The sequence below is a fragment of the Triticum urartu genome, chromosome 3A (genome assembly GCF_056163025.1).
Source record: "Triticum urartu cultivar PI428250 chromosome 3A, HENAU_Tu73, whole genome shotgun sequence".
Classification (NCBI taxonomy): Eukaryota; Viridiplantae; Streptophyta; class Magnoliopsida; order Poales; family Poaceae; genus Triticum; species Triticum urartu.
In genome coordinates, this window is record NC_141875.1 from 731,857,293 (window position 1) to 731,870,052 (window position 12,760).

Below are 12,760 nucleotides of genomic sequence, written 5' to 3' on the forward strand. Positions count from 1 at the left end.
GTTTCTTCCATATAAAACAACATATTAACTTCAAAAATTGCAGCAGAACAAAAAATTCTAACTAGATGGGAGAAAAAAAAACTTTCGGATTTTTCCGTGCATCATAAATACTGAAAATGACATTTTCAATCCGAAAAATCTCATTTCACATATTTATGTTGGACCAAAAAAATCTGAAAGTTTTTCCTATATTGTAGTTAGAATGTTTTGGTGTCTTGCAAAGTTTGAAGTTCATATGTTGTCTTATTTGAAGGAAACAAAAAAGAAAAAATTTAATGTAATAAGTTAGTTGTATAGCATGGATTTCAAAACAAAAAAGAGAACCCAATGTCCAGCCCGCCTGGACATCGGACCCTATTCGCGTACAACAAAGAAGAGAGAGTGTGCCTGTGTTGCGCAGGTTGTCTCGATGGGGGGTTGACCTTGAGCTCTTCATTGCAGACATGCAGCCAACCGGAGGCCATCGACGGTCGGCCGGCAACCTTTGGCCGGCGAAGGAGGTTGCAACTAGCTCTGGTCAAGTTGACTTACAAACACACAACATGTGCTGTGCTAGCTGCATTTGTAAAAAAAGAACTAGCAGTTCAGGAAAGTCGCAAGTTAACGTAGCTCGGCCGCGAGAGAGCTATGGACGTTTGTTTCGCCATGAATCCACATGACCTGGAAAGATATAGCTCAGTCGTCTTAGAGACTTAGACGATAAAAAAGGGGGCACAGTGAGACGTACGTACGAGACCTAGCTACTTTATGTAGGATTGTAGCCGGGTCAACGCGTATGTCTGGTCACTGGTAAAAAAGGGGCCTATAGTCCCGGTTCGTAAGGGTCTTTAGTCCCGGTTCCTGAACCGGGACTAAAGTGTCGGTACTAATGCCCCGACCCTTTAGTCCCGGTTCAATCCAGAACCAGGATTGATGGGCCTCCACGTGGGCAGTGCTCAGAGCCCAGGCAGGAGACCATTTGGTCCCGGTTGGTGGCACCAACCGGGACCAATAGGCATCCACGCGTCAGCATTTCTGTGGCTGGGGTTTCTGGTTTTTTTAAAGGGAGGGGGGTTTGGGGGTTTTGGGGGGTTAATTTAGGTGTTTCATATATTGTGTTAGCTAGCTATAATTAATAGAGAGAAGTGTCCTCTCTTACGTCCGTGCTTGGTCGACGCTACGTACTATACATACGTATAGAGAGGAGTAGACACGCTAGTTAGCTAGTAAGCAAACGAAGGAAACAGAAGATCGTCATGAACATATATGCATACAGAAAGAAGTGATATCGACCACCTCTCCTTCTCCGAGAGATTGGTCGAACAACAAGTTCTCGTATATCTATCCGACACTACCGGCTACATATATACAATAATTATCTCTTACAAATATAATCATACGGACTCATGGTCCACATAGTATTCTCCGTCTTCACCGATCACTTGGTCAAGAAAGAATGCCGCCAATTCCTCTTGAATTGCTCGCATGCGAGCTGGTGCTAGGAGTTCATCCCGCTTCCGAAACATCTAATTTGAAGAAGGGGGTCAATACATATATGTATGAATGAATGAAACTGAATACAAATGATGGTAATAAAATAAAATTGTGAATGTTGTTATTTACGTACTTCATATTGTTTGTTAGAGTACCCGCCCCGCTCACAGGTCGTGTGGCGGATGGACTCGCAGATGTAGTATCCACAGAAATCATTCCCTTGTTCCTGCCACAACCACTTTACAAGAAATAGAGGTCAATCAAACTGATAAGCAAGAATGCTAAATGGTATTGATGAAACTAGCGCTTGAATCACTAGGAGATGCGCGGAACATGCTACTATAGTACATACTTTCGGGTGTCTAAATTCCAGCTCCTTCGGCAGTCCCGGAACTGTTTTGGTCAATTTTCTCCAAACCCTGCCGGACAAAGAAAACAATTACTTGATATCAGGAAATGAACAAAGTTGCTGATATGGTGGATAATGATCGATTTAACTTACTTCTTGAGGATTTCAGTCATGTCCGCATACTCCTGGGGATCTTTTCGTTTAGAGTCCAAGACGGTTACTACTCCCTGCTCAAGCCTAATCTCTAGGAGAATATAGTGGAAACTGCACACGCATGCATAACTCATCAATTACATTACTATAATCTGGACTAATATATAAGGGAAACCGAATATGCACAAGACAGTAACACTCACTCGAAGTTGTAAGGAAAGAGTATTATATCTTTGTTTTCATTTTTTTTGAATGATCGTAGCAAGTTGGCCTTGGTATCCGCGGCATGAAATTTAACCTGAGTTGCATCTATGAGATATGTGTTAATGAACCCATATCACCGATTTGTCTTTTCTTCAATTCGGCAATCTTCATTCTGCATAATATAGTGAGGATAATTATAAATACATGCAATCACTAGTAGAAAACAGGGCTATGGTCACGGGGCAATATTCACATTAGTCCCGGTTCAGTCACGAACCGGGACTAATATGAGCATTGGTCCCGGTTCGTGCGGCTAAGGCATTAGTCCCAGTTCACTCGGGCCCTTTAGTCCCAGTTTAAGACATGAACCGGGACTAAAGGGTGCGATGACCTTTAGTCCCGGTTCGTGCCTCAAACCGGGACTAAAGATTAGACCTTTAGTCCCGGTTTGAGGCACGAACCGGGACTAATGGGGTTGAGACCTTTAGTCCCGGTTCGTGCCACGAACCGGTACTAAAGGTCCCATTTTCAAACTCTACCCCCCCCCCCCCAGTGGATCGCCTTTTCAGTTTTAAAAAAAATAAAAGAAAATGATGGAAATGTCAAAAGAATAGAAGAAAATAAGTTTCCCATGTGATATGTGGTCTAGTTGTTGGGAAAATTTGCAAATGTGAATTTTGAATTTATTTGCAAAATCTCTCTCAAATTTGTAAAAATGGGCACAACTTTTGCATACTAACTCGGATGAAAAAGTTTTTTATATGAAAAATCATCTACTCGAAAAGTTACATCCGAATTTAATGGGGAAACCCCGTTAAACATTTTCAAAATCCTCAAAAACCTAATAGAAAAATAGTTACGGGGCTTTTAAGATCTAGAGTGAAAAAAATCGAAAAAAATTCAAACAGTGGGCAAACTGTGGTCAAACAATGGTCAAACTAATTATTCTAGAATATTAGTGTTACTAAATAATTATTTCAATTATTTCAATTTTGGTCAAATCTGGTCAAACTGTGGTCAAACAATGGTCAAACTAATTATTCAAGAAATATTAGTGTTACTAAATAATTATTGTTTTTTAAAACAATAGTTTCAAAATAAAACTATGAAATGTGTCACTTCATGCTCAAGCAAAATCCTGAAGGTTAATAGGATTGCCATCTTAGTATTGTCAGGAAAACAACAAGTGCAGACTCGGAGCGAGGGAGAATAGAACCTGGAAGTTAAGCGTGCTCAAGCTGGGGGAGTGGGAGGATGGGTGACCGTTCGGGAAGTTAGATGATTTGGAATGATGAGGGCTGATTAGAGGATAAATTGAGAAGTGATGAGGGGTGGTGATTACAGACTAGAGGTTAAAATAATTCAGAATTTTGAAAATAAAAAAAATTCAAAAAAAATTTCAAAAAAAATCATAAAATTTCCTTTAGTCCCGGTTGGTGTTCCACGTGGACTAAAGGTGGAGCTCCACGCGGCCGCGCCCTTTAGTCCCGGTTCTGGATTGAACCGGGACTAAAGGGAGAGGCATTAGTACCGACATTTTAGTCCCGGTTCCAAAACCGGGACTAAAAGGCCCTTATGAACCGGGACTGAAGGCCCTTTTTCTACCTGTGAATGAAAGAGATGAGCTATATAGAGAGACTTAATGACAGAAGTAGTAGTACTTACAGACAGTAGCAGGTGATCGTTGTTTTATCGAGGGCCAATTGATTGAAAAACTTATAGAACTCCTCAAATGGAATAGGCAACAGTTCAATTCCAACGAGGTCATGCTCCGGTTTAACTCTCGCATACAAAGTACTCCTCCCCCCAGACTCTCTGCAGATTTTCAAGTACCAATCATGTAATCTTCGCATCATCGTTGTTAAAGATTTTTCATCTTTGACGAGAGGCTTCCCGTACTCGTATCTGTGTATCTGCACCTCCATGGTATCATAATGTACATTGTCGGGCAGGTAATCATCAACATTGCCATAACCGGGCACCATCCTCGGATCGACGATGTCGGTAGGCACCTTGAGGGGGGGGGGCACGATTGCTTCGCTTGTTCGCCGAGCTGGGCAATTTGTTTCCCAGCTGCTCGTCGTTCTTTCAGCCTTTGATCACTGACTGTACTTCCCGACCGCTCCGCTTCGGCCCATGTCTTTGCAATAATGCGCTCATAGTTGCCTTTCGGCGGAGACTTGGGTGGTTTTGCCAGGGCAGCCAGAATGCGCTTCACTTTCACCGGATCTACCTTCTCCTCCGGAGGTGGATGTCTCTTTGCTTTCAATCCTTGAAACCAGTCATCCACTTCGGTTCGCGCGATCTTCGCGTTCTCCTCCGGGGTCCTCTCGTATGGTAACTTCTCTGGAGTCTTCGGAGAAGGACCAAATCTGTATGTCCTCCCACCTCTGGTTGTACTGCTAGACGCCGACCGAGCAGACGGAGCGGTTGTCTTCTTTACTTGCTTAAGAGGCGGAGGAGAAGGACTACGACGCGCCGGAGCAGCTGGAGCGGCGGCAGGTCTCTTCCGCCCTTGCTGACGAGGCGAAGAAGTAGGAGGCTGGCTGCTCGGGCGCGTCAGCGCAGGCGGAGAAGGAGGCGGAGTGCCGCCACGCGCCGGAGAAGGAGCCGGCCGAGAGCCCTGATCGTCACTCGCCGGAGGAGGAGGCGGTGGAGGAGGCGGAGTGCCCTGACTTGCCGGAGGAGGAGGAGGAGGCGGAGGCGTCCAGTTCGGAAGGTTGATGAGCTCCTTCTGCCATAGGCATGGAGTCTTCAGAGCAGACCGCAGCCGAGTCTCCCCTTCACCGGTAGGGTGGTCAAGCTGGAGGTCCTCAAATCCCTCCGTTATTTTATCCACCATCACCCTAGCATATCCTTCTGGAATCGGCCGGCAGTGAAAAGTTGCGCCGGGTTCAGTAGGATAAACAGAGCCAACAGCTGCCTTGACCTTCAAATTCATCCATTGCGTTATAAGGTGGCAATTTTGAGACTCCATTATAGCATCCACGGGATAGCTGGCAGGAGCCGTCAAGGCATGCTCCGGCTGAAGCAGCTCGGTGGAAGCCACGCTGCTTCTGCGCTGAGATGGCGGGGTAGCTTCGGGGGAAGCTTCGGCAGTACATTTGCTGCGATTTGCTTCTCGTTCCTCTATCGCGTCTACCCTTGCTTGCAGCGCCTACATTTGGGTCTGCTGCACTTTTTTCCTCCTCTCATGGGATTTGTAACCGCCTGCGTCCGGAAACCCAACCTTCCACGGAATGGAGCCTGGCGTGCCTCGTGTCCGTCCAGGGTGCTCAGAATTCCCGAGGGCCATTGTGAGCTCGTCGTTCTCTCTGTCTGGAAAGAACTTCCCTTGCTGCGGTTGCTTCAATATACTGCTTAAGCTTACTGACTGGTATGTCCATTTGTTCGTTCGTCCAAATGCACTTCCCTGTTTCAGGGTCCAAGGTTCCGCCAGCCCCGAAGAACCAAGTCCGGCAACGGTCTGGCCAGCTAATTGTCTCTGGTTCGATCCCTTTAGCAACCAGATCATTCTCAGTCTTGGCCCACTTAGGCAGGGCTACGAGGTAGCCACCTGACCCCGTGCGATGGTGAAGCATCTTCTTCGCAGCATTTTGCTTGTTTGTCGCCGACATCTTCTTACTCTTTTCCGATGTATTGTGGGCCACAAATGCGGGCCAGTGATCTCTGATCTTCTCATATCTGCCCTTGAATTCTGGTGTCTCTTTTTTATCGACAAACCTATTCAGCTCTTTCTTCCACCTCTTGAATAGATCTGCCATCCTCTTAAGAGCAAAAGACTTGATTAATTGCTCTTTAACTGGCTTCTCCGGATCATCCTCTGGGGGTAGGGTGAAATTTGACTTCAGCTCAGTCCAAAGATCATTTTTCTGCATATCATTGACATAAGACACCTCGGGGTCTTCTGTAGCCGGCTTAAACCATTGCTGGATGCTTATCGGGATCTTGTTCCTAACCAGAACCCCGCACTGAGCAACAAATGCGCTCTTTGTCCGGAGGGGTTCAATCGGTTGGCCGTCGGGCGCGATTGCTATGATCTCTAACTTTTCATCCGAGCTCAACTTTTTCTTCGGGCCTCGTCTCTTTACCGAAGTTGTGCTCGATCCGGAGGGCTAGAAAAAAGAACAAACACTTAATTAATATGTGTACATACCAAAACAATGAATGCATCAATCAACTAGTCAGCACAGGCTTAACTAATATATATACCTGGCCGGACTCGGTTCGGTCACCGGAGCCATCATCACGGTCTCCTTCTTGCACCGGCATTGGGTCACCGGAGCCGTCCTCATGTTCTTCTTCTTGCACCGGCATTAGGTCACCGTAGCCAGCTTGTTCACCCTCTCCTTCCAGACCATCGGTGTCGTTGAGAAACAACGAGACGACATCACTTCCTTCTGCGATTATGTCCCTCAACAACACTTCTTTTGCTTCGTCTCGGGCGGTGTCCATAGTTTCTACAAATATTTACAACATGGCAATTATTATTCAAACATGACAGATGGATATATTAATGCCAAACGTAGAACTAGCTACCTAATCATAGCAAGCTATCGGGAGGGGGTATATATCGACAACGACGACACTACATCTATGTCCCTCGACGACCCTCGTTCCCGATAAAAAAGAGGAAGAAGAAGAAAAAAAGAGGAGAAGAAAGAATAGAGGAGAAGAACTCCTCTATTCTTTCTTCTCCTCTTTTTTTCTTCTTCCTCTTCTTTTTTTATCCTCTTCTTCCTCTCATGTTCGAGAGGATCGCCGAGGGGTCGGGAGGTTGCGTAGTGTCAAAGGATTCAACAAAACCATGTCTTCATCATTAGGCGAAAGTAACATGTGCATGATGGTACGAAGCTCTTCAAAGTTGTTCTGGAACGGAGTCCCAGATAGGATAATTCGTTTTTTGGTACAAAGTTCAGCAAGAGCCTTCCGAATATCGCTATTTGGAAGGCCTTTGCTGAATTCGTACCAAAAGGCGGATTATTCTATCCGGGACTCCATTCCAGAAAAACTTTGCAGAACTTCGTACCAACATGCCCTGGTTACTTCCGGCTAATGATGAAGGCATGGATTTCTTCAATACTTTGACACTAGGAAACCTCTCTTGACCCCTCGGCGATCCTCGACCCCTCGAACCCTCGAACCCCCGATAAAAATTAAGAAGAAGAAGAAGAAGAAGAAGAAGAAGAAGAAGAAGAAGAAAAAAGAGGAGAAGAAGAAAGGAATAGCTAGAGGAGAAGAAGAACTGACAAAGTCTTCTCCTCTATTCCTTCTTCTTCTCCTCTTTTTTTTTCTTCTTCTTCCTCTTTTTTCCTTTTCTTTTTTTCTCCTCTTCTTCCTCTTCTCTTCTTCTCCTTCTTCGGGTAAGCCCTAGTTTCCCGACCCTCGACCGCTCGACGACACTCTCGACATGCCCTCGTTCCCGATAAAAAAAGAAGAAGAAGAAAAAAGAAGAGAAGAAAGAATAGAGGAGAAGAACTTCTTCTCCTCTATTCTTTCTTCTCCTCTTTTTATTCTTCTTCTTCCTCTTCTTTTTTTCCTCTTCTTCCTCTCTTCTTCTTCTCCCTCTTCCCCTCCTCTCTCATGAATGTTCGCCGTCCCCCCCCCCTCGACCCCTCAACGACCCTCGTTCCCGATAAAAAAATAAGAGGAAGAAGAAGAAAGAATAGAGGGGATCTTTTTTTATCCTCTTCTTCCTCTCCTCTTCTTCTCCCTCTTCTTCCCCTTCTTCCCCGCCTCTCTCATGAATGTCCGACGTTCTTGACCCTCGACCCCCTAAACTAGTTCTCGACCCTCGACCCCCTAAACTAGTTCTCGACCCTCGACCCCCTAAATATCCATATATGAACAAAAATTTCTACAAATGAAAATAACCTAAAAAAATCATATGATCATCTATGAACAAAAAAAAAACATCATTTGATCATCTATCATCTATGAACAAAAAATTCATCATTTGATCATCTATCATCTATGAACAAAAATATTCCTAGATACATAAAAAATTTCTACAAATGAAAATAACCTAAAAAAATCATATGATCATCTATGAACAAAAAAACATCATTTGATCATCTATCATCTATGAACAAAAAAATCATCATTTCATCATCTATCATCTATGAACAAAAATATTCATCATTTGATCATCTATCATCTATGAACAAAAATATCCCTAGATACATAAAAAATTTCTACAAATGAAAATAACCTAAAAAAAATCATATTATCATCTATGAACAGAAAAAACATCATTTGATCATCTATCATCTATGAACAAAAATATTCCTAGATACATAAAAAATTTCTACAAATGAAAATAACCTTAAAAAATTTGCAAAGGGAGGGCGCCGGCGGCCGGACCAAGCTAAGGAGAGGTCGGCAGCGAGGATGGCGTCGGGGCAGGGGCGCGGGCGACAGCGAGGGCGGGCCGGGGCGGCGCGCGGGCGACGGCGACGGGGGCGGGCCGGGGCGGCGCGCGTCGGGGCCGGGGCAGGGGCCCGGGCGACGGCAAGCGACGGCGAGGGCGCGGGCGACGGCGAGGGCGCGGGCGACGGCGAGAGCGCGGGCGCGGGCGAGGCGACGGCGACGGCGGGGCAGCCTGGCGGCGTCGGCGTCGGGGCGGCAACTGCGAGAGACGAGAGTGAAAATTTCCAAAGTGTGAACATATATGGCAAAGCCTTTAGTCCCGGTTCGTGGCACAACCCGGGACTAAAGGTGGGCATTAGTCCCGGTTGGTGCCACCAACCGGGACCAAAGGCCGCCGCGCCTTTGGTCCCGGTTGGTGGCACCAACCGGGACTAAAGGGGGGCATTGGTCACGGTTGGTGACGAACCGTGACCAATGCCTCCCTTTAGTCCCGGTTGGTGCCACCAACCGGGACCAATGGCCTTGTGCTGCCCGCGCCCAAAAGTTTAGTCCCACATCGCTAGCTGAAGGGCGCCGGCACTTGTTTATAAGCGCTGGTGTGCCTCCCCATTCGAGCTCCTCTCTAATGCAGGCTTTCGGGCCTAAACTTGCTACTGCTTGTGGGCCTATTGGGCCTTCTGCGGGCCTGAATCCTGGCCCATGTAGGGTTTCTAGTCGTATTCAGGCCGTGGAGGCCCAGTAGGTGGCATTTTTTGGCTTTTTCTTTTTTATTTCTACATTTATTTTGGTTTTTTATTTTTTTATTTCTACTTAAAACTAAATACTTATAGTTTTTTAGTGATTTTTTTTTGCTTTTAGGTCACAAAAATTATAAACTTTCTGTTAGTGCCATTAGTTTTAAATTTTGAATAGTTTAAATTTGAATTTTTAAAAATTTGTGTGAATCACTAGTTTATGAATAACTTTACTATAAAAATAGAATTTTTTTTCTATTTATTTTTTATTTATACTTACAACTAAATACTTATAGTTTTTAGTGATTTCTTTTTGATTTTAGGTCACAAAAATTATAAACTTTCTGTTAGTGCCATTAGTTTTAAAATTTTGAATAGTTTAAATTTGTTTTTTGCTATTTATTTTTTATTTATACTTACAATTATTTTTTATTTATTTTTATAGTTATTTTTTATTTATAGTTTAAATTTTATAGATTTTTTTCTTTTTTGCTATTTATTTTTTATTTATACTTACAATTAAATACTTATAGTTTGATTTTAGGTCACAAAAATTATATTCTTTTTGCTATTGAAGAATATTATAGTTTTATTTTAGTTGATCATAACATAATATTTTAATTGATTGTTTTTATTTTCATAAAAGTTTTGTAGTTCATTCTGTTTGCTATTAATTCATTCTTTGAGCTAAATGACTCTGAAATTGGAAAGCATTTAAAAATGAACTCTGAAAAGGTTGAAAGTTGGCATGGTATCATCATTTCACCCACATAGCATGTTCCAAAAAGTAGAGAGGGTTACGACAAAAACTTGATGCACTTCGTGTACAAAATGAACAATCACTTTCGAAGTATCAAAGTTTCAGACAATAACTGCGCCACATCATTGGCTAGGACGAATGGTTCGTCTGTGTACCCAAGATTGTTTAGATCCACCGTTGTCATACCGTACTGTGGGTCTACCTGTACCCCGCCTCCTGACATATTGATCCATTTGCCTCAACACATAAAACCTCGAACCATAAGACATGAAAGCATTTCAAATGAACTCTGAAAAAATTGAAAGTTGGGATGGTATCATAATTTCACCCACATAGCATGTGCATGTACAAAACGGACAATGGTAGCATGTTCGTCTGTTACAAATTTGGCATGGTATCATCATAATAGTTGCGGGAGAAAGTCTTCACTTTTTCTTCGCTTGTGTCATTTGCTTATTGCGCCGTAACCATGGATAATCTTCATTGTTTATCAGGATGCTTGGGTCAGCTTTGACATTGAAGGGAGGAATTTCATGAAACTTTTCATAATCTTCAGACATGTCTGTCTTGCCGTCCACTCCCAGGATGTCCCTTTTTCCTGAAAGAACTATGTGGCGCTTTGGCTCATCGTATGATGTATTCGCTTCCTTATCTTCGCTTCCTTATCTTTTATTTTTCTCGGTTTGGTAGACATGTCCTTCACATAGATAACCTGTGCCACATCATTGGCTAGGACGAACGGTTCGTCAGTGTACCCAAGATTTTTCAGATCCACTGTTGTCATTCCGTACTGTGGGTCTACCTGTACCCCGCCGCCTAACAGATTGACCCATTTGCACTTAAACAAAGGGACCTTAAAATCAGGTCCGTAGTCAAGTTCTCATATGTCCATTATGTAACCATAATATGTGCCCTTTCCGCTCTCGGTTGCTGCATCAAAGCGGACACCACTGTTTTGGTTGGTGCTCTTTTGATCTTGGGCGATCGTGTAAAATGTATTCCCATTTATCTCGTATCCTTTGTAAGTCAATACAGTCAAAGATGGTCCCTTGGACAACAAGTACAACTCATCACAAACAGTGTTGTCACCTCTGAGACGTGTTTCCAACCAACTGCTGAAAGTCCTGATGTGTTCACATGTAATCCAATCGTCGCACTGCTCCGGGTGTTTGGAGCGCAGACTATTCTTGTGTTCATCGACATATGGGGTCACCAAGGTAGAGTTCTGTAGAACTTTGTAGTGTGCTTGAGACCAAGAATATCCGTCCCTGCATATTATTGAGTCTCTTCCAAGAGTGCCTTTTCCAGTCAGTCTCCCCTCATACCGCGATTTAGGGAGACCTATCTTGTTAAGGCCAGGAATGAAGTCAACACAAAACCCGATAACATCCTCTGTTTGATGGCCCATGGAGATGCTTCCTTCTGGCCTAGCGTGGTTACGGACATATTTCTTTAGGACTCCCATGAACCTCTCAAAGGGGAACATATTGTGTAGAAATATGGGCCCCAGGATGACAATCTCGTCGACTAGATGAACTAGGACGTGCGTCATGATATTGAAGAAGGATGGTGGGAACATCAGCTCGAAACTGACAAGACATTGCGCCACATCACTCCTTAGCCTTGGTACGATTTCTGGATCGATCACCTTCTGAGAGATTGCATTGAGGAATGCACATAGCTTCACAATGGCTAATCGGACGTTTTTCGGTAGAAGCCCCCTCAATGCAACCGAAAGCAGTTGCGTCATAATCACGTGGCAGTCATGAGACTTTACGTTCTGAAACTTTTTCTCTGGCATATTTATTATTCCCTTTATATTCGACGAGAAGCCAGTCGTGACCTTCATACTGAGCAGGCATTCAAAGAAGATTTCTTTCTCTTCTTTCGTAAGAGCGTAGCTGGCAGGACCTTTATACTGCTTCGGAGGCATGCCGTCTTTTTCGTGCAAACGTTGCAGGTCCTCCCGTGCCTCAGGTGTATCTTTTGTCTTCCCATACACGCCCAAGAAGCCTAGCAGGTTCACGAAAAGGTTCTTCTTCACGTGCATCACGTCGATTGAGGAGCGGACCTCTAGGTCTTTCCAGTAGGGTAGGTCCCAAAATATATATTTCTTCTTCCACATGGGTGCGTGTCCCTCAGCGTCATTCGGAACAGCTAGTCCACCGGGACCCTTTCCAAAGATTACGTAGTGTAAATCATTGACCATAGCAAGCACGTGATCACCGGTGCGCATGGCGGGCTTCTTTCGGTGATCTGCCTCGCCTTTGAAATGCTTGCCTTTCTTTCGACATTGATGGTTGGTCGGAAGAAATCGACGATGGCCCAGGTACACATTCTTCCTGCATTTGTCCAAGTATATACTTTCAGTGTCATCTAAACAGTGCGTGCATGCGTGGTATCCTTTGTTTGTCTGTCCTGAAAGGTTACTGAGAGCGGGCCAATCGTTGATGGTCACGAACAGCAACGCCTTAAGGTTAAATTCCTCCTGTCTGTGCTCATCCCACGTACGTACACCGTTTCCATTCCAAAGCTGTAAAAGTTCTTCAACTAATGGCCTTAGGTACACATCAATGTCGTTGCCGGGTTGCTTAGGGCCTTGGATGAGAACTGGCATCATAATGAACTTCCGCTTCATGCACATCCAAGGAGGAAGGTTATACATACATAGAGTCACGGGCCAGGTGCTGTGATTGCTGCTCTGCTCCCCGAAAGGAT